Consider the following 24794-nt stretch of genomic DNA (forward strand, 5'->3'; position numbering starts at 1 on the left):
ATGTACAAATTTGAGAGAATCAGACGTAATTGTACACATATAGAAACCTTCGACCAACAAAGTCATAATATTTTTGACAGATTTATAGACAAGGGATATCCCAAAGATCTATTAGACCAATGCCTAAATAGAGCTAGGTCGTTAGATAGAAAAACACTTTTAGACAAAACCATTACCAACAGGTCAAATAAAGACAACCTGGTTCCATTAGATTGCATGTTCATCACACAATACAACAGCAATTATAAACAAATACGTCATATTTTAAATAAACACTGGTATATAATTCAAAAAGATCCGATTCTCAAAACTATTGTTAGTGAGCAGCCAAAAATTGTTTACACCAGGGCTCCCACACTCAGGATCAAACTAGCACCCAGTAAAAGGGTTAAACATAAAAACAAGAGTTTTTTTCATCGCAAAAGGAAAAACCAAAAACTTTTTTAGGACATGTAGGGATCTTTAAATGTAGCAAGAGAGGATGCAATACATGAAAATACTTAACATCTGGTAAAAAAACCTTTTAAAATCTAATTCCACAGGTGAAAATTTTGAAATTTCAAGATTTTTTCATTGTGACTCTAGCTTTATTGTTTATGTCTTCGAATGTATTTGTGGGGTACAATATGTGGGCCGTACCTCCAGAAAGGCCCGTATCCGTTGAGGGGAGCATTGGCGAAACTGTAAAAAGAAAAATATTAAACATAGCGTGCCAAACCATTCTCTTACCAAACATGATGGTAACCACCAAATTTTTAAATTTTATCCCATTGACTACATTCCACCATATACTGACTATAATCGACTTATAAAACTCAGACAACGTGAGACCTTTTGGATATAAACATAAACTATATAATATAATGATATAACTAGTATACTTTTAACCTCTGTGATTATCTTGTATCTAAGCCTCTGCAAACTGCCCCTTTTTTCAGTTCTTTTGACAGACTTGCAGTCTAGCCAATCAGTGCCTGCTCCCAGATAACTTCTCGTGCACGAGCACAGTGTTATCTATATGAAATACGTGAACTAACACCCTCTAGTGGTGAAAAACTGTTAAAATGCAATCTGAAAGAGGTGGGCTTCAAGGTCTAAGAAATTAGCATATGAACCTCCTAGGTTAAGCTTTTAACTAAGAATACCAAGAGAACAAAGCAAAATTGGTGATAAAAGTAAATTGGAAAATTGTTTAAAATTACATGCCCTATCTGAATCATGAAAGTTTATTTTGGCCTAGACTGTCCCTTTAAGACCTTTTTCACCAATTCATTAACATATTTTATTTTTTATTTACTTTTTTATTAATATTACGTTTTAGTTTATGAATTTCAGCATCATTTTTTGTTAACAAGATTATGAGGCCGATTTACCAAATGTCTGTCGGACCTGATCCGACAGTGCAGATCAGGTCCTACAGACATCACTGAATGCAGAGAGCAATAAGCTCTCCGTATTCAGCATTGCACCAGCAGCTCACAAGAGCTGCTGGTGCAACGCTGCCCCCTGCAGTCTTTAGACCGCTGCTCCATTACTTGTGTTTCTAGCGAGTTTGAAGACTCGCCAGAAACACGGGCCCTCAAGCTTCATCCGGAGCTTGATAAATGGGCCTCTATGTCTTTTATTCTAGTTATGATGGTTTCTTTTTTATCCATCTTACTTTTTATTATATTAACATTCCCCCTCTTTTTTGTATCTTATTACAAGTTCCGTCACGTTTGGTTATTACAGACCATTATTTTTTACATTTATCTATCTTATACACTAACACACTATGGCCTAGATTTGGAGTTTGGCGGTAGCCGTGAAAACCAGCGTTAGAGGCTCCTAACGCTGGTTTTAGGCTACCGCCGGTATTTGGAGTCATTAAAAAAAAGGGTCTAACGCTCACTTTCCAGCCGCGACTTTTCTATACCGCAGATCCCCTTACGTCAATTGCGTATCCTATCTTTTCAATGGGATCTTTCTAACTCCGGTATTTAGAGTCGTGGCTGAAGTGAGCGTTAGAAATCTAACGACAAAACTCCAGCCGCAGAAAAAAGTCAGGAGTTAAGAGCTTTCTGGGCTAACGCCGGTTCATAAAGCTCTTAACTACTGTACTCTAAAGTACACTAACACCCATAAACTACCTATGTACCCCTAAACCGAACCCCCCAAATCGCCGTCACTCGATTATTTTTTTTTAACCCCTAATCTGCCGACCGCCACCTACGTTATACTTATGTACCCCTAATCTGCTGCCCCTAACACCGCCGACCCCTATATTATATTTATTAACCCCTAATCTGCCCCCCACAACGTCGCCGCTACCTACCTACACTTATTAACCCCTAATCTGCCGACCGCAAAGCGCCGCCACCTACGTTATCCTTATGTACCCCTAATCTGCTGCCCCTAACACCGCCGACCCTATATTATATTTATTAACCCCTAACCTGCCCCCCACAACGTCGCAGCCAGCTACCTACAATAATTAACCCCTAATCTGCCGACCGGAGCTCACAGCTATTCTAATAAATTTTTTAACCCCTAAAGCTAATTCTAATCCTAACCCTAACACCACCCTAAATTAAATATGATTTTATTCTAACAAAATAAATTAACTCTTATTAAATAACTTATTCCTATTTAAAGCTAAATACTTACCTGTAAAATAAATCCTAATATAGCTACAATATAAATTATAATTATATTATAGCTATTTTAGGATTTATATTTATTTTACAGGTAACTTTGTAATTATTTTAACCAGGTACAATAGCTATTAAATAGTTAAGAACTATTTAATAGTTACCTAGTTAAAATAAGTACAAAATTACCTGTAAAATAAATCCTAACCTAAGTTACAATTAAACCTAACACTATACTATCATTAAATTAATTAAATAAAATACCTACAATTACCTACAATTAAACCTAACACTACACTATCAATACATTAATTAAATACAATACTTACAAATAACTACAATGAAATAAACTAACAAAGTACAAAAAATAAAAAAGAACTAAGTTACAAAAAATAAAAAAATATTTACAAACATTAGAAATATATTACAACAATTTTAAACTAATTACACCTACTCTAAGCCCCCTAATAAAATAGCAAAGCCCCCCAAAATAAAAAAATGCCCTACCCTATTCTAAATTACTAAAGTTCAAAGCTCTTTTACCTTACCAGCCCTGAACAGGGCCCTTTGCGGGGCATGCCCCAAGAAGTTCAGCTCTTTTGCCTGTAAAAAAAAACATACAATACCCCCCCCAACATTGCAACCCACCACCCACATACCCCTAATCTAACCCAAACCCCCCTTAAATAAACCTAACACTAAGCCCCTGAAGATCTCCCTACCTTGAGTCGTCTTCACCCAGCCGAGCCAAATTCTTCATCCAAGCGGAGCAAGAAGAGGTCCTCCATCCGGTAGAAGTCTTCATCCAAGCGGGGCAGAAGAGGTCTTCCATTCGATTGAAGTCTTCATCCAAGCGGGATCTTCTATCGTCATCCATCCGGAGCGGAGCGGCAGCATCCTGAAGACCTCCGACGAGGAACATCCATCCTGGCCGACGACTGAACGACGAATGACGGTTCCTTTAAATGACGTCATCTAAGATGGCGTCCCTTGAATTCCGATTGGCTGATTGGATTCTATCAGCCAATCGGAATTAAGGTAGGAATATTCTGATTGGCTGATGGAATCAGCCAATCAGAATCAAGTTCAATCCGATTGGCTGATCCAATCAGCCAATCAGATTGAGCTTGCATTCTATTGGCTGTTCCGATCAGCCAATAGAATGCGAGCTCAATCTGATTGGCTGATTCAATCAGATTTTTCCTACCTTAATTCCGATTGGCTGATAGAATCCTATCAGCCAATCGGAATTCGAGGGACGCCATCTTGGATGACATCATTTAAAGGAACCGTCATTCGTCGTTCAGTCGTCGGCCAGGATGGATGTTCCGCATCGGAGGTCTTCAGGATGCTGCCGCTCCGCTCCGGATGGATGACGATAGAAGATGCCTCTTGGATGAAGACTTCAATCAGATGGAAGACCTCTTCTGCCCCGCTTGGATGAAGACTTCTACCGGATGGAGGACCTCTTCTTGCTCCGCTTGGATGAAGAATTTGGCTCGGCTGGGTGAAGACGACTCAAGGTAGGGAGATCTTCAGGGGCTTAGTGTTAAGTTTATTTAAGGGGGGTTTGGGTTAGATTAGGGGTATGTGGGTGGTGGGCTGTAATGTTGGGGGGGGTATTGTATGTTTTTTTTTACAGGCAAAAGAGCTGAACTTCTTGGGGCATGCCCCGCAAAGGGCCCTGTTCAGGGCTGGTAAGGTAAAAGAGCTTTGAACTTTAGTAATTTAGAATAGGGTAGGGCATTTTTTTATTTTGGGGGGCTTTGTTATTTTATTAGGGGGCTTAGAGTAGGTGTAATTAGTTTAAAATTGTTGTAATATATTTCTAATGTTTGTAAATATTTTTTTATTTTTTGTAACTTAGTTCTTTTTTATTTTTTGTACTTTAGTTAGTTTATTTAATTGTATTTATTTGTAGGTATTGTATTTAATTTATTTATTGATAGTGTAATGTTAGGTTTAATAGTAGATAATTATAGGTATTTTATTTAATTTATTTATTGCTAGTGTAGTGTTAGGTTTAATTGTAACTTAGGTTAGGATTTATTTTACAGGTAAATTTGTAATTATTTTAACTATTTTAGCTATTAAATAGTTCTTAACTATTTAATAGCTATTGTACCTGGTTAAAATAATTACAAAGTTACCTGTAAAATAAATATAATCCTAAAATAGCTATAATATAATTATAATTTATATTGTAGCTATATTAGGGTTTATTTTACAGGTAAGTGTTTAGTTTTAAATAGGAATAATTTATTTAATAAGAGTTAATTAATTTTGTTAGATTAAAATTATATTTATTTTAGGGGGGTGTTAGTGTTAGGGTTAGACTTAGCTTTAGGGGTTAATACATTTATTAGAATAGCGGTGAGTTCCAGTTGGCAGATTAGGGGTTAATAATTGAAGTTAGGTGTCGGCGATGTTAGGGAGGGCAGATTAGGGGTTAATACTATTTATTATAGGGTTAGTGAGGCGGATTAGGGGTTAATAACTTTATTATAGTAGCGCTCAGGTCCGGTCGGCAGATTAGGGGTTAATAAGTGTAGGCAGGTGGAGGCGACGTTGTGGGGGGCAGATTAGGGGTTAATAAATATAATATAGGGGTCGGCGGTGTTAGGGGCAGCAGATTAGTGGTACATAGGGATAATGTAAGTAGCGGCGGTTTACGGAGGGGTTAAAAATAATATACAGGGGTCAGCGATAGCGGGGGCGGCAGAATAGGGGGGTACATGTTAGAGTGTTAGGTGCAGACGTAGGAAGTGTTTCCCCATAGCAAACAATGGGGCTGCGTTAGGAGCTGAATGCGGATTTTTTGCAGGTGTTAGGTTTTTTTCAGCTCAAACAGCCCCATTGTTTCCTTTGGGGGAATCGTGCACGAGCACGTTTTGAGGCTGGCCGCGTCCGTAAGCAACTCTGGTATCGAGAGTTGCAGTGGTGTTAAATATGCTCTACGCTCCTTTTTTGGAGCCTAACGCAGCCATTCTGTGGACTCTCAATACCAGAGTTATTTTAAAGGTGCGGCCAGAAAAAAGCCAGCGTTAGATACGCGGGTCCTTACCGACAAAACTCTAAATCTAGCCGTATATCTCTCCCTCCGTCCCCTTTCTTTGAGCATTTGAGCCATTCAACTGTGTGCGCTCCAATTACTACTATTGTGATCTATACCCTTCACATCCCGATTGAGACAAAATGTCCTCTTGTGTTTTTATGACATTTTTATTTTTATAATATAATATGAATATTTGCTTATAAATATTACCAATATTTTATACAATAGTTTATAGGTGTTCATATTCCCAGCATATTTTTTACTATTTTCTAGTTGTATTTTTAAGCATAATGTTTTTCGTTTAATGTTTTTCATTTTCTATTTCTAGAAACTTATGTATAATGATGTCCATTTTATAGAAGTTTCATACAGTGTCTATATCATGTTTCTAGTTATATTGTCCATGTTACACATATATATTCTCTTATTATTATTGGTTAATCAATTATCCAATGACATCTGATGTATGCTTTTTTAAAGCCTCTGTGAAGGCATGTTTTTTATTCAGCCTGAGGAAACGGCCAGAGCATTACGGCCGAGAAACGCGTTGCTAAGCTCATTAAAATTTGTTTTATTTTACTCGGATGTCTTTCTCTCCTTTCCAAGTATCGTCTTGTTATTCTGTCAAACTCCAACGGTAACACCAGACGCCATTACAACAACTTATCTGCTCTACTAGCTGGAGCCTGTTTTATTGGGGCCTAATTGTCAGGTTTCCGAAACCGGAGCTTTTGACAAGACTTTTGGGAACCGGACCAGATATTAATCCGGAGACATTACATCTCCTTATCAGCCCTAAGAAATTTGCCCGCTGTGGATTTCCTACCAGCCACAATTAGGACACTGTGGCAACAGCGTACTGACTGCTGTATAAACGTCAGCCTGCCAGCTTGCACTTTTTTTTGATAAGAGTGCCATCACCCTTGTGAGTACCTGTTCACCTGTTTGCTTGTTGCATCGTTTCACATTGTTTGACAATACTACACCATGAGGCGCTTTCTTTTTTTTTCATATTCTAGATGCACTGAATCACCATCAGTCACAAGAAAAGCTGCCTTTTTCATTGCCTTTGATCGTCACTAAATACTTTTTTATTTGCAACAGATTTTGTATTGCTATTATCTTTGTTTCATTATTGTTTTTTTTTTTATCTTAACGTTGTTATATTTATCACTTTGGTACACAAAGCTCCATATCTATATATATTTATATTTAATTTGTTTCTAAGATTTCTAGCGCCCCCTATTTTTATGTTTGTTTTTTTACATATTTTTTAAAACATATTTTCAGAGCTCTATTGAAGAGAGAGCATTACATTTGTTTTCAAACAGACTATATCACAACAGTGGCATATGTCAATCATCAAGGAGGGACTCACAGTCCTTCAGCAGTGAAAGAAGTATCTTGGATACTTTCTTGGGAGGAATCCAGCTTTTGCGATTCATATCCCAGGTGTAGACAATTGGGAAGCGGATTATCTCAGCCGTCAGACTTTACATCCAGGGGAGTGGTCTCTCCATCCAGATGTGTTTTTTCGTCTTGTACAGATGTGGGGTCTTCCAGAAATAGATCTGATGGCCTCTCGCCTAAACAAGAACCTTCCCAGATACCTTTCCAGGTCCAGGGATCCTCATGCGGAGATAGTGGATGCCTTAGCAGCTCCTTGGTTTTACCAACCTGCTAATATTTTTCCGCCTCTGGTTCTTCTTCCAAGGGTGATCTCCATGATCATAATGGAACAATCTCATGTGTTACTAATAGCACCAGCATGGCCTCACAGGTTTTGGTATGCGGATCTTGTCTGGATGTCCAGTTGCCAGCCGTGGCCACTTCCTTTAAGGCCAGACCTTTTGGCTCAAGGGTCGTTTTTCCATCAGGATCTCAAATCTTTAAATTTGATGGCATGGAAATTGAACGCTTAGTGCTTAGTTATAGAGGTTTCCCTGACTCAGTGATTAGCACTATGATACAGACTCATAAGTCTGATTCAAGGATCATCGGGTTTGGAAAACCTATATTTCATGGTGTTCCACTGATAATTATTCTTGGCATTCTTTCAGAATTCCTAGGATTTTACAGTTTCTTCAGGATGGTTTGAATAAGGGTTTGTCTGCAAATACTTTGAAAGGACACATTTCTGCTTTTTCTGTCTTATTTCATAGAAAGATTGCTAAACTTCCTGACATTCATTGTTTTGATCAGGCTTTGATTCATTTCAAACCTGTTATTAAATATATTTCTCCTCCTTGGAGTCTCAATTTAGTTTTGAAAATTTTGCAGGCTCCTCCTTTTAAACCTATGCATTCTTTGGATATTAAACTACTTTCTTAGAAAGTGTTATTTCTTTTGGCTATCCCTTCTGCTAGAAGAGTTTCCGAATTGTCTGCTCTCTCTTGTGAGTCTCCTTATCTGATTTTCCATCAAGATAAAGCTGTTTTGCAGACTTCATTTACATTTTTGCCTAAAGTTGTGAAATCTAACAACATCAATAGAGAAATTGTTGTTCCTTCCTTGTGTCCTAATCCTAAGAATACTCTTGAAAGGTCTTTACATTCTTTGAATGTGGTAAGAGCTTTGAAATATTATGTTGAGGCTACTAAAGTTTTCAGAAAGACTTCTAGTCTATTTGTAATTTTTTCTGGTTCCAGGAAAGGTCAGAAAGCCTCTACCATTTCTTTGGCATCTTGGTTGAAACTTTTGATTCACAAAGCTCAATTGGAGGCGAGGCAGTCTCTGCCTCAGAGAATTACAGCTCATTCTATTAGATCAGTTGGCATTTCTTGGTCTTTTAAGAATGAGGCTTCAGTTGATCAAATTTGCAAAGCAGCAACTTGGTCTTCTTTGCATACTTTTACTAAATTTTACCATTTTGATGTGTTTGCTTCCTCGTAAACAGCCTTTGGTAGAAAGGTTCTTCAGGCAGTTGTTCAGTTTGATTCAAATGCCTTTTGATTCGATTTTTTTTTATTTATTTTTTAAAGAAAACTTAATAATTTTGGATTTAATTTCTCAGCGGAATTAGCTGTTGTTACTTTATCCCTCCCTGTCTAGTGGCTCATAGTTTTCCACATCTTGGGTATTATATCCCATACGTAACTAGCTCATGGACTCTTGCCACTTACATGAAATAAAACATAATTTATGTAAGAACTTACCTGATAACTTCATTTCTTTTATAGTGGTAAGAGTCCATGAGACCCACCTATTTTTTGTGGTTATGATTTTTTGTATAAAGCACTTTATTTTTTACAGTTCCTCTTATTGTATGATTTTTACTCCTTCTTTTACACCTCACTTCTTGGCTACACATTAAACTAAGGTATGAGTGAGGTAGGAGGTGTATTTATAGGCATTTTGAGGTTTGGGAAACTTTGCCCCCTCCTGGTAGGAATGTATATCCCATACGTCACTAGCTCATGGACTCTTGCCACTATAAAAAATAATAATTTATCAGGTAAGTTAATTTATCAGGTAAGTTAAACATAAATTATGTTTTTTGACCCTTTATGTATGAACGATGACATATGGTAAAAATACACACAATGTATTAAGAGCCGATTACAACAACATGACGGCATTCTGACTGTGTCAGGAACCCTGTCTCCTCTTGTTCAAACTAGTTTAGATTGTTACTGTTCCTTTAAGCAGGCTCATTTGTTCTCTACTCCTCCCTATATAACCTCACCTCTAATCTTGCTTAGTATTGAAGTCCTACTCTTTCGTACTGCAAGCCATCTTACACTGTTTTTGACTCAGAGAATTAACAAACTTTTATTCCTAAGTGAACGCTGTTCACTTCCTGCAGGATTCTACAGAGATAACTTAGTGTACCTTTGCACTACAACGATTCTCCTGCCAAGTATCACTTTATTTCCTTTCCCTCTGACTCAGGATCACACTGCCATGGCACTCAGCTGCTACTGAACAACGCCCCCTGAATTCGGGCTGCGGTGACGTCACATGCCAGCTTCTTATAGAGACAGCACCCGCTACTCCGTTAACAACAAGCTTGCTGTCATACGATTCTACGGACCAGTAAGCCAGTGTTCTCACTACCTGCTCTATGTTACCAGCCTGGCTCCATAACATTTATTCACTCCGTTATTTTGACACTGAGTCCTATCACTCTGCCATTTAGATTTTAGCTCTCAGCCTAATCATAGTTCGTTTTGCTCTCTGTCCATATCTCACAGCCTCTGCAGTCTATTTAACCGTTGTAATAGTACAAGCCAGTTTCCTATACTTCTGCTTGTTGTATTTCACCAGTATTCACAGCAAGATAATTAATATGGTTATTCACAGTACCTGCTTTGTTATTATTATTTACAAAATATCTGCTTGATTATTCTGACCTCAAGGGTGTGAGCCAATATCCCTGCTGCATTATTTCTCAGTGCATTTCATTGCACATGTGGCAGCTATAGGGTTATTCTGCTCACTTAACCCTAACAACAATTACAGCCTGGTGTTACAAGGGTATTACTTATGCTTCTCATATAAGTGTAATTACCCAGTAACTTTTTGCTACATTATACATATTTAACTTTTCCTCAGCAGATGAGGTCCATAAAACTTATGCACCTATATTATAACTTCCTAGATATCGCACTGAGTGTGACAGACTGGGGATGCTCTTTTGGAGCTCATCATAGCCTCCTGCAAGCCAGGTGGTCAAGTTGGCCGGTATTACTGGGGGAATCCAGTGACATCACTACTCCATGGCCCGAAAGTTCAGAGTAGCTGCCCAGGACTTAAAGGAGCTAATTGGAGGATAAGTATTTAAATCCTTCTATCTTAGCTCCTTTAAGTCAAAGAAACCCCTAAGACACACATTGTTTAAAAGAGCAGGTGATCGCCTTTCAAATGGTTTCTTGGGGGTATAATGTTTAGGCATTTATTAAAAAAACACAGAAAAAAACCCTACTCTTACCCACAATGTTTGCAGCCTGGGGGTCTCTAGGTACTTATAACAGGTCATCAAAAAGCCCTAGAGACCCCATAACCCATTGATTTAATGCCCAGATGACTCTCTTTAAAATAAAGCACCTATATAGGTTTTCATCCAGGTGATCATGTTGTAATATTGATCACCTGGTGTGGATAAATGCCCATTTATTTGAGTAGAGCCCTATGAAGTAATCAAATGCATGTGCCCAAAGGTCCTTATTTATATAAGGGCAACCCCTTCTTATTTTGACAATACAGTTTCGAAAACACACCCAGACTGTTTTACATCCATGTTTAATAGATTTATAATAAAAATACATTTAGAACACATCTTGTAGAATCTCCCATGTCATGATATAGACATAACACAATGGTGCAGTTTAAATCTGCTGGGTCTAATGGAAAAAAAAAACCAATATATAAATGTGTAGATTTCTTACAGTAGGACTTAAATATGAGTACCATCAATAACAGCTCAGCACAGGGGTAAAATTTCTCAGCAGTTACAGGTTTAAAAGGAAAATAAAAGTGCAAAAAGAAAATGTGTACCATATATTACTGGACTTTACAGTACATTTAGTTTGTGAAATAGAAAATACAAAACACCCTCTAAACTATAATACGTAAAGGGATAGTAAACCCACATTTTTTATTTCATGATTACTCCTATTATCAATTGTTCTTCTTTCTCTTGGTATCTTTATGTGAAAAAGCAGGAATTTAAGCTAAGGAGCCAGCCCATTTTTGGTTCAGAACCTGGGTAGCACTAACTAATTGGTGGGTACATTTAGCCACCAATAAGCAAGTGCAACCCAGGTTCTGAACCAAAAATGGGCCGGCTTCTAAGCATACATTCCTGCTTTTTCAAATAAAGATACAAAGAGAAAAAAAATGATAATAGGAGTAAATTGGAAAGTTGTTTAAAATTGCATGCTCTATCTGAATCATGAAAGTTTAATTTTGACTTTAATTTCCCTTTAAATATATATTTAGGGGGCGTGACCTGACTGAGCTTAGTAATGGACGCTTAGGCTTTGAGCTCTGTACCGCAACACTTACAAAGCTGATCTACTCTCACCTAATGGGATAAATATCCACAGGCTTAAGAGGGGATAACTCCTACTACAGTGCAATACCATTATTGGGAACAGAAGGCAGCCGAAGACGCTTCAAGATCGGCTATGCGATAACTGCATCATAAAAGGTATGCTCCCGAGGCCTGAATAGCATTAACTGCTACATCACCGCTGTCTTCAAAGACCGCAGCCAAGTTACACAACTCGTAAGAGTGAGACATAAAAGCCGGATCGGATTGCAGACAGCTTTTGATGACAGAGCGCAGCAAGAAGCCGAGGTAGGCCGCAGCAGCAACACACATTAACACAAAATGGTGCCGACCACTGAAAAAAACATCCCCTTCTCCGAACACCCATAAAAACACTTAGTTATCCCCCAATATCCCATGTGTGGCAACAATAATCTGATAAATGTGAATGACTACCTCAGCAGCACATAGAGGTTTAGGAAGGTGATGGATCATAAATGCATTAATAAGATATCGTTATAAATGGGGACTGACAACATAGAGGTCAAAATAACACTAGAAGGTTGATAATCATAGAGGTGATTGGGAGATGAGCATTACAAGAAAGAACTGCTCTTTTATTAAATAGAAAAAGAGTTACATGATATATATACACGAGTAAACTGGTGAGCGATCTGAGGTTTGGGTAGAGCTGAACACAGCCAGGATACATTTTTCTCTTTTGACCACAGTCACCCAAAGGAAGCTACAGCTTGAGGGGTTAAGGGCTCTTAGAGAGTTATTAAATGAGTCTCTAATTTACAGGACATTAAGGTACTAAATGGAGGCTTATCCAGATTGCCTATATTAGACCTAACAGAAGAGGGAAACATCAAGCCCTTGGTTTTGGCCTGTAAATCCTTTTTGTCATAGCAGCCATTACCTCAACGATAAGATACGGCTAAAAACTCTATACATACCACATTTAGCAAAAGATGTCCTCTAGAAATAAAACAAAAGGTGACAGACCCTCCAAGCCATCTAATATGAACACTTTCTTTAAAACTGCTCAAACCCCCAAGGCAACAAACATTGCTAACACAGAATTAGAGACGCAAGAAGAGCAGGAAGTGGATATGATACACATGGAAGAAGACCAAACACCAGTCACAAGAGCTGACTTACAAGCTCTGGTTTCCAAGCAGGACATCGCAGCCAACTTTGAAAAGTTGTGGAACAAAATAGACAATATGCATGCAGCATTTACCAATAGTTTTTCCGAGATAAAAACAGAAATTGCTGACTTGGGAGGTCGGATTAACTCCCTGGAAGAGCATGATGACACCTTAATAGAAGATCTAAATGATGTATCTCAGACTATCACTTCACAACAACAGCTTACAGAAATGCAAGAGAAACGTGAAGCTCTGGAGAATAGGAGTAGGAGGAATAATATCAGACTGAAAGGAGTACCAGAATCTATCTCCTATAAAGACCTCCTCTCGTACAACGGAAGACATGGAAAACAACACCTTAGGGATTGAGAGAGCCCACAGAGTTCTTGAACCCAAACCCAAAGAGCGAACACCTTCCAGAGATGTGATCATAAAAATGGTGCTATTTCAGGACAAAGAAAAGATACTCAGAACAGCAAGAAACAACCCTACGCTTAAATTTCAAGGCAACGTTATACAATTTTACCAAGATCTCAGCCTTAGAAACTTACAGCGTAAAAGCTCCCTAAGACCTCTAACAATGCAATTACAAAAACATCAGATCCCATATAAATGGGGCTTTCCATTCGCCCTTTACATCAACAAAGATTCCAAAACAGTAACTATCAGAGAATTGGAGGACATACCGGAGGGATGTAAAATACTAGTGCTGGAGGCCCCGACAATAACAACACCTACGCCAACCTCTCCTGACTCCCCAAGACAAAAGACGCAACTGAGAGCCACCAAAATGGACCAGGATTAATCGCACAAAAAGCTAAAGACCTGAGAACTTTGATCATTGGGAAATCCGTGATAGCTCCACATGTATCTTTCATAAACTGATGACAAAAAACACTTCATCACTGGTATCTTTTTATTGTTTTGATCTGTCAAAATATGTTAATTTAAAGTTACCCTGTTTGCTAAAAAGGAAGATATCTTGGGTTTTATAATAATAGCGTACCACTAAAGGGACTGCGGCAATATGACCCTTGATACATGATTGTTTAGTTACTCCCCCGTTACCAGACACTTTATAAGATATTAACCATATGTTGCTGTAGCAACACTCCCACTTTTTCAATGTTTCCTACTGTATTAAAGAGAAATTCCTATATTTGGGATTTTAGTTTTTTTTATTTATCTTGTTTGAAATTTATGTTACTATGTTTATTATTTATCCTGCTCAAGGATGTCAAGACACAGGGATGCTCACCACTAAATGAGAATAACAAGCCAAATTGTACTGTGCACGATTTGCTCATACTAAGAGACAAAAATAAACAATTAGACCACTCAAAGACTCCACACCAAATCTGAAATGACAGTTAACTTACATATATTATCACATAATGTAAGAGGTTTGAATACTGATGTCAAATGCCGAATGGCCATGGCTCAGTACACAACACGCAAATCTGTTGTTCCTTCAGGAAAATCATTTTATTAGAACAAAAATTCCTAAATACTGGGCTAGACAATTTACTAGACACTACCATGCCACAGCAAACACTAAAAAAGAGGAGTTTCTATCCTTATTAACTCCTCAGTTAATTTCATTCATGAACCTACAGTAGCAGATGATTAGGGCAGATATCTAATAGTGAGGGGACAATTAAACGATACAGACATAACCCTCTGTAATATTTATGCACCTAATGAAAATCAATATACATTTTTTGAACAATCATTTAACTACTTACACAATGGTCACAAGCTGAGATCATATTTGCGGGGGACTTTAATATAACTATGTCTCCAATCAAAACAAAACATAATCAACCCCTTACTAACAAGAATCAATGACACAACCGCATGATCAAATCAATCCAAGACTCCTTGACATCCCACTCCCTGATAGATACCTGGGTTAAATTAAACAGGAATACAACCGACACTACGTCTTACTCACCTGCACACAGATCATACAATAGACTGGATTATACATTACAACCAATACTGGCCTTGTCTTCCATACATACTTGTGTATGGTCAGACCATTCAATAGTTTCTCTCCAACTTAGAGGGATTTTTGACCAGAATAGGACTAGATTTTGGACATACGATCCAACACCCCAAAAAGACCAACTGATGCAACATAAAACAATATAACAATTTACAGAATATTGGAATATTAATGTAGATTCCACCTTTAACCCTATTCACACATGGGCAGCCCATAAGACGGTTATAAGAGGTTTGCTTATCCAAGAAAAGACACTTTGCAAATAAAAATCAAATGTCACAACTTCATAAAGAAATAGCTCATTTGGAACGACAACATAAACTAATACGAAAAAACTCAACCTTACAAACACTACAGACAAAAAAGAACTCATTAGCCAAACCTAAAAGCTAGCATAGCCATTATAAAACTAAAATCTCAATATTTTATATATGCCAATAAACCCGATAAGTTCCTAGCCCACAAAATAAGAGAACGATGTAGAGCTTCAGCCATCCCAAATATTGAGACAAATGATGGTACCCTAACATCCCATCCACAGCTCATAGTATATACTTTTGCAAATTATTATGACAAACTATATGACAGACGTAAAGTAAATCATACATACGAAACAGACAAATCAACCAGAGACTTTTTGACATCTACTCCACTAGAAACTTTATTGGAAGCAGACAGAAAAATCCTTAATGCCCCCATATAAAAATTAGAAGTGATACTAGCAGTTAAAGCTCTTAAACCTGGGAAGGCAGTAGGTCCAGATGGCTTTCCCGGCGAATCTATAAATTATTTAAAACTAACCTCATTCCACATCTGATCAAATTCTGCAACTTTATCATGGAGGGACCACCGATCTACTCTGAGACAAAATTGTGGTTATACCCAAATCAGGCAATGATCCTAAGAAGTGCTCTAGTTATCACCCAATCTCACTTATTAATCAGGACTTGAAAATCTTCACTAAGATTTTAGCCAATAGACTTAAAAATATATTACCCCACCTGATTCACCCAGTTCAGATGGGCTTTATAAAAGACAGAGAGGCCCCAGACAACGTTAGACGATTGATAGGGATTGATAGGGAGACTCGAACGTCTTCTCTGCTTCTCTCGCTGGATGCAGAGAAGGCGTTTGACAGAGTAGATTGGCAATACATGTTACAGACACTATTCCATATGAATTTTGATGCCCCATTTGTCACAGCTCTCAAAGCAATATACACTTCTCCGACTGCAAAGGTATCATCTGCTGGCTACAAATCTAAATCATTCCCAATATTAAACGGTATAAGACAAAGTTGCCCACTGTCGCCACTAATACTCGCACTCTGCATCGAACCACTAGCAGCATACATTAGATCTAACTCAGATATTTCAGGTATTCAAATACAAGATACCCAATACAAAATAACTCTTTTTGCAGATGATATCCCGCTTACTCTTACTAAACCACTGATATCTCTCCCTAACTTATATGACATGTTAAACATATTTTCTGCAATATCAGGTTATAAAATAAACTTAGACAAATGTGAAATGTTACCTATTGAAATTCCCCCTCATACAAGTGAAGCAATAGAAATTAATTTTGAATTGAAAAGCGTGAAATACTCCATTAAATATTTAGGAATTCAATTAACGGCTCAACCCCAACAATTATATACATTTAATTATATCCCGCTTTATAAAGCCACAAGAAAAGATTTACAAAAATGGAGGGGATATAACTTCTCCTGGCTAGGACGCATGGCTGCTATCAAAATGAATATTCTGCCCCATAGTTTGTATCTCTTTAGGGCTTTACCCATCAAAATCATATACCGGAATTAGCAGCTCTAAAAGCAGACATACTTGCCTTTATCAGAGGCAATAAAGCAGTTAGAATATCTAACATTATACTTACTAAGCATAAAACATAAGGGGCTTCCGAATCTCATAGATTATTACAGGGCCGCGAGATTAGCACAGGACTCCCTGATAGATAAATCTGTAAAATATGTAGTTTGGATACAAATGGAGGCGGACATGGGAGGATGGGGCTCACCAGATGCTATCTTTTGGGATAGAAAATCCTTGGACATGTTAGCCGAAAAAAAATTGCCCTCTCACGAAAGACACCACAAAATATATATGGTCAGAGATTGCAATGAAAAGAGGACGCTGGCCTAAACCATCAATACTAATGCCAATCAGATATTTATTAACAAAAGACTATAGAAAATTCATAAGAAAATTGGAAAACAAAGGCCTGTACCGAGTAGCAGATCTGATACCACAGAATAAACTGCTGACGTTCTCCCAGCTCCAAGAAAAATTGACTCTAATTAAAGTACATTGGTATCTGTATCTTCAGTTGTCCTCCTCAATAAATAAATTCCTTAAAACTCAACCTAGCCACATTGAAACCACACTAGAAAATGTATCCATGTCACAATACAGACCAAAACAATCTATATCCAAACTATACACAGCTATACAACTGAGGGTTAATACATCCAAAAACTCAGTAATGACTAGATGGGAGAAAGAGTTAGAGATTTCCTTAGATCTGGATACATGGAACAATATATTTAGCTCAGCAACTAGAGGCTTGATAAGTACAGACCTAAAGGAGAATTCCCATAAAACAATGTTTCAATGGTATTTGACTCCCTTGAGAACCTCTCACATGACCCACAATAACTTTAGACTATGCTATAGGGCAGGGATAGGCAAGGTGTCCGTACACGGAAACTGGTGTCCATGACTAGCCCTTGCAGTGTCCGCCACAATCTTAGTATACCTTTTCTTTCTGATTAAATAATAGGAAGAAAAAAATATGTAGTGTGAATAAAGTTAGTGGCTTGTCAAGAGACTGATAGCTATATTGGGTGATAAGTTATGGAATAAATAAAGCCTGAGTGAAATACTGGATGTGTATCTGCATCTGTATAATAAAACCCAGCTCTATACAAAGACACAGTAGTGACACTGGCATATGCATATAGCCAGGCAAGGGCTGGTTATAGGGTCAATAGTATCTGCATCTGTATAATAACACCCAGCTCAGCTCTATACAAAGACACAGTAGTGACACTGGCACATGTGTATAGCCAGACAAGGGCTGGTTATAGGGTCAGTGGTATCTGCATCAGTATAATAACACCCAGCGCTATATAATGATGCAGTAGTGACACTGGCACATGCCTAAAGCCAGACAAGGGCTGATTATAGGGTCAGTGGTATCTGCATCAGTATAATAACACCCAGCGCTATATAATGACACAGTAGTAATACTGGCTCATGGGTATAGCCAGAGGAGGGTTGGTTATAGGATCAGTGGTATCTGCATCAGTATAATAACACCAAGCACTATATAATGACACAGTAGTGACACTGGCACATGGGTATAGCCAGAGGAGGGCTGGTTATAGGATCAGTGGTATCTGCATCAGTATAATAACACCCAGCACTATATAATGACACAGTAGTGACACTGGCTCATGGGTATAGCCAGAGGAGGGCTGGCTATAGGATCAGTGGTATCTGCATCAGCATGATAACACCAAGCACTATATAATGACACAGTAGTAAAACTTGCTCATGTGTATAGCCAGAGGAGGGCTGCTTATAGGATCAGTGGTATCTGCATCAGTATAATAACACCCAGCACTATATAATGACACAGTAGTGACACTGGCTCATGGGTATAGCCAGAGGAGGGCTGGCTATAGGATCAGTGGTATCTGCATCAGCATGATAACACCAAGCACTATATAATGACACAGTAGTAAAACTTGCTCATGTGTATAGCCAGAGGAGGGCTGCTTATAGGATCAGTGGTATCTGCATCAGTATAATAACACCCAGCACTATATAATGACACAGTAGTGACACTGGCACATGGGTATAGCCAGAGGAGGGCTGGTTATAGGATCAGTGGTATTTGCATCAGCATGATAACACCAAGCACTATATAATGACACAGTAGTGACACTGGCACATGGGTATAGCAAGAGGAGGGCTGGTTATAGGATCAGTGGTATCTGCATCAGTATAATAACACCCAACACTATATAATGACACAGTAGTGACACTGGCACATGGGTATAGCCAGAGGAGGGCTGGTTATAGGATCAGTGGTATCTGCATCAGTATAATAACAGCCAGCACTATATAATGACACAGTAGTGACATTGGCACATGGGTATAGCCAAAGGAGGGCTGGTTATAGGATCAGTGGTATCTGCATCAGTATAATAACACCAAGCACAATAAAATAATGTTTTTAATTTCAAATGTACCTTGGTGTCCTTCACTAAGGTCTGTACTTTGGAAAATGTCCACCACAGCCTTTGTCTGTGCCTATCCCTGCTATAGGGGATGTAATGAACTTGGGACATATAAACATATGTGGTGGGAATGTAGAAATATTCAGAAAATCTGGAGGTCTCTGTCCTCTCTGCTTAGCTATTTACTAGACGAAACAGTACAACTCACCATCACACAAGCACTACTGCATGAACGACTACCAGAGTTTAACAAACCTATAAACACTTTTGTTAAAATTGTATGCACAATAACAAGAACATGTATAGTGAAATACTGGAACGTTGGTACCCCGACATGGACTGAAATTATGAACATGATCCGACATACTCACACAATGTACGAATCAGCTGCTTTGACATTAGGTATTAAAAAAACAAATGAAGAAGTATGGTTTTATTGCAATTTGAGAAATGGTTCAGAGTACAATGGAAGAAGAGACTCACAATACAGAGAGGCCTAGTTATCAACGTGTCAACTTTCCTGCCTTCGCCGGCCCAATACGCCCGCCTAAGCTCGCCTACCTTCGCCGCCGCGGACCTAAAAAAATTCGCCTAAGTTATCAATAAATCTGTCAAAAAGCCGCGCACCAAGTACGGGGCGATGAGCAGCGGACTGTGAGAGTTATCACTCATCCGATCTCGCTGCTCTTCGGCTTTTTTACAGCTTTATTGCTAGCCTGTCACTAAGTACCCACACTAACTACACTGTTCTACCCCCTATACCGACGCCCCCGGAGCCTCCCGCAACTCAATAAAGTTAGTAACCCCTAAACCGCCGCTCCTAGACCCCGCCGCAACTCTTATAAATGTATTAACCCCTAAACTGCCGATCCGGGACACCGCCGCAAACTACATTATACCCTAACACCCCCCCTAACTTAAATATTAATTAAATAAATCTAAATAATATTTCTATTATTCACTAAATTAATCCTATTTAAAACTAAATACTTACCTTTAAAATAAACCCTAATATAGCTACAATATAAATAATAATTATATTGTAGCTATCTTAGGATTTATTTTTATTTTACAGGTAATAGCTACCTAGCTAAAATAAAGAGAAATTTACCTGTAAAATAAAAACTAACCTAAGTAACAATTACATCTAACACTACACTATACTTTAATAAATTATTCCTATTTAAAACTAAATACTTACCTGTAAAATAAACCCTTGGGCCTAGATTTAGAGTTGGGCGGTAGCCGTCAAAACCAGCGTTAGAGGCTCCCGCCGGTATTCAGAGTCAGTCAGGAAAGGGTCTAACGCTCACTTTCCAGCCGCGACTTTTCCATACCGCAGATCCCCTTACGTCAATTGCGTATCCTATCATTTCAATGGGATCTTTCTAACGCCGGTATTTAGAGTCGTGTCTGAAGTGAGCGTTAGAAATCTAACGACAAAACTCCAGCTGCAGAAAAAAGTCAGTAGTTAAGAGCTTTCTGGGCTAACGCCGGTTTATAAAGCTCTTAACTACTGTGCTCTAAAGTACACTAACACCCATAAACTACCTATGTACCCCTAAACCGAGGTCCCCCCACATCGCCACCACTCGATTAAATTTTTTTAACCCCTAATCTGCCGACAGCCACCTACGTTATACTTATGTACCCCTAATCTGCTGCCCCTAACACTGCCGACCCCTATATTATATTTATTAACCCCTAACCTGCCCCCCACAACGTCGCCGCCAGCTACCTACAATAATTAACCCCTAATCTGCCGACCGCAAAGCGCCGCCACCTACGTTATCCTTATGTACCCCTAATCTGCTGCCCCTAACACCGCCGACCCCTATATTATATTTATTAACCCCTAATCTGCCCCCCTCAACGTCGCCTCCACCTGCCTACACTTATTAACCCCTAATCTGCCGAGCGGGCCGCACCGCTACTATAATAAAGTTATTAACCCCTAATCCGCCTCAAACCCGCCTCAATAACCCTATAATAAATAGTATTAACCCATAATCTGCCCTCCCTAACATTGCTGACACCTAACTTCAATTATTAACCCCTAATCTGCCGACCGAATCTCGCCACTACTGTAATAAATGGACTAACCCCTAAAGCTAAGTCTAACCCTAACACTAACACCCCCCTAAATTAAATATAATTTAAATCTAACGAAATAAATTAACTCTTATTAAATAAATTATTCCTATTTAAAGCTAGATACTTACCTGTAAAATAAACCCTAATATAGCTACAATATAAATTATAATTATATTATAGCTATTTTAGGATTTATATTTATTTTACAGGTAACTTTGTATTTATTTTAACCAGGTACAATAGCTATTAAATAGTTAAGAACTATTTAATAGCTAAAATAGTTAAAATAATTACAAAATTACCTGTAAAATAAATCCTAACCTAAGTTACAATTAAACCTAACACTACACTATCAATAAATAAATTAAATACAATTCCTACAAATAAATACAATTAAATAAACTAACTAAAGTACAAAAAATAAAAAAGAACTAAGTTACAAAAAATAAAAAAAATATTTACAAACATTAGAAAAAAATTACAACAATTTTAAACTAATAACACCTACTCTAAGCCCCCTAATAAAATAACAAAGACCCCCAAAATAAAAAAATGCCCTACCCTATTCTAAATTACAAAAGTTCAAAGCTCTTTTACCTTACCAGCCCTTAAAAGGACCTTTTGTGGGGCATGCCCCAAAGAATTCAGCTCTTTTGCCTGTAAAAAAAAAATACAATACCCCCCCAACATTACAACCCACCACCCACATACCCCTAATCTAACCCAAACCCCCATTAAATAAACCTAACACTAAGCCCCTGAAGATCTTCCTACCTTGTCTTCACCATGCCAGGTATCACCGATCGTTCCAGGCTCCGAAATCTTCATCCAAGCCCAAGCGGGGGCTAGACATCCATCATCCGGCGGCTGAAGAGGTCCAGAAGAGGCTCCAAAGTCTTCATCCTATCCGGGAAGAAGAGGCGATCCGGACCGGCAACTATCTTGATCCAAGCGGCATCTTCTATCTTCATCCGATGACGACCGGCTCCATCTTGAAGACCTCCACCGCGGACCCATCTTCTTCTCCCGACGCCTACTCGCCGAATGACGGTTCCTTTAAATGATGTCATCCAAGATGGTGTCCATCGAATTCCGATTGGCTGATAGGATTCTATCAGCCAATCGGAATTAAGGTAGGAAAATTCTGATTGGCTGATGGAATCAGCCAATCAGAATCAAGTTCAATCCGATTGGCTGATCCGATCAGCCAATCAGATTGAGCTCGCATTCAATTGGCTGTTCCGATCAGCCAATAGAATGCGAGCTCAATCTGATTGGCTGATCCCGACGCCTACTCGCGTCGGGATCACCCAGCACTATATAACATCCAGCACTATATAATGACACAGTAGTGACACTGGCTCATGGATATAGCCAGAGGAGGGCTGGCTATAGTATCAGTGGTATCTGCATCAGCATGATAACACCAAGCACTATATAATGACACAGTAGTAAAACTGGCTCATGTGTATAGCCAGAGGAGGGCTGCTTATAGGATCAGTGGTATCTGCATCAGTATAATAACACCCAGCACTATATAATGACACAGTAGTGACACTGGCACATGGGTATAGCCAGAGGAGGGCTGGTTATAGGATCAGTGGTATTTGCATCAGTATAATAACACCAAGCACTATATAATGACACAGTAGTGACACTGGCACATGGGTATAGCAAGAGGAGGGCTGGTTATAGGATCAGTGGTATCTGCATCAGTATAATAACACCCAACACTATATAATGACACAGTAGTGAAACTGGCACATGGGTATAGCCAGAGGAGGGCTGGTTATAGGATCAGTGGTATCTGCATCAGTATAATAACAGCCAGCACTATATAATGACACAGTAGTGACATTGGCACATGGGTATAGCCAAAGGAGGGCTGGTTATAGGATCAGTGGTATCTGCATCAGTATAATAACACCAAGCACAATAAAATAATGTTTTTAATTTCAAATGTACCTTGGTGTCCTTCACTAAGGTCTGTACTTTGGAAAATGTCCACCACAGCCTTTGTCTGTGCCTATCCCTGCTATAGGGGATGTAATGAACTTGGGACATATAAACATATGTGGTGGGAATGTAGAAATATTCAGAAAATCTGGAGGTCTCTGTCCTCTCTGCTTAGCTATTTACTAGATGAAACAGTACAACTCACCATCACACAAGCACTACTGCATCAACGACTACCAGAGTTTAACAAACCTATAAACACTTTTGTTAAAATTGTATGCACAATAACAAGAACATGTATAGTGAAATACTGGAACGTTGGTACCCCGACATGGACTGAAATTATGAACACGATCCGACATACTCACACAATGTACGAATCAGCTGCTTTGACATTAGGTATTAAAAAAACAAATGAAGAAGTATGGTTTTATTGCAATTTGAGAAATGGTTCAGAGTACAATGGAAGAAGAGACGCACAATACAGAGAGGCCTAGTTATCAACGTGTCAACTTTCCTGCCTTCGCCGGCCCAATACGCCCGCCTAAGCTCGCCTACCTTCGCCGCCGCGGACCTGAAAAAATTTGCCTAAGTTATCAATAAATCTGTCAAAAAGCCACGCACCAAGTACGGGGCGATGAGCAGCGGACTGTAAGAGTTATCACTCATCCAATCTCGCTGCTCTTCGGCTTTTTTACAGCTTTATTGCTAGCCTGTCACTAAGCACCCACACTAACTACACTGTTCTACCCCCTATACCGACGCCCCCGGAGTCTCCCGCAACTCAATAAAGTTAGTAACCCCTAAACCGCCGCTCCTAGACGCCGCCGCAACTCTTATAAATGTATTAACCCCTAAACTGCCGATCCCGGACACCGCCGCAACCTACATTATACCTAGCAACCCCTATCCTGCCCCCCCTATACCGCCGCCCTCTATAATAAAGTTATTAACCCCTATCCTGCTGATCCCGCACCTCGCCGCAACTAAATAATTAGTTTAACCCCTAAACCGCCGCTCCCGGACCCCGCCGCAACCTATATTAAACTTATAAACCCCTAATCTGCCCCCCCTACACCGTCGCCACCTATAATACATTTATTAACCTCTATCCTGCCCCCCCTACACCGCCGCCACTGTAATAAATTTATTAACCCCTAAACCTAAGTCTAACACTAACCCTAACACCCCCCCTAACTTAAATATTAATTAAATAAATCTAAATAATATTTCTATTATTAACTAAATTAATCCTATTTAAAACTAAATACTTACCTTTAAAATAAACCCTAAATAATAATTATATTGTAGCTATCTTAGGATTTATTTTTATTTTACAGGTAACTTTCAATTTATTTTTACTAGGTACAATAGCTATTAAATAAACAGTTATTAACTATTTAATAGCTACCTAGCTAAAATAAAGAGAAATTTACCTGTAAAATAAAAACTAACCTAAGTAACAATTACACCTAACACTATACTATACTTTAATAAATTATTCCTATTTAAAACTAAATACTTACCTGTAAAATAAACCCTTGGGCCTAGATTTAGAGTTGGGCGGTAGCCGTCAAAACCAGCGTTAGAGGCTCCCGCCGGTATTTAGAGTCAGTCAGGAAAGGGTCTAACGCT

The sequence above is a fragment of the Bombina bombina genome, chromosome 4 (assembly GCF_027579735.1).
Source record: "Bombina bombina isolate aBomBom1 chromosome 4, aBomBom1.pri, whole genome shotgun sequence".
In the NCBI taxonomy this organism is placed as follows: domain Eukaryota; kingdom Metazoa; phylum Chordata; class Amphibia; order Anura; family Bombinatoridae; genus Bombina; species Bombina bombina.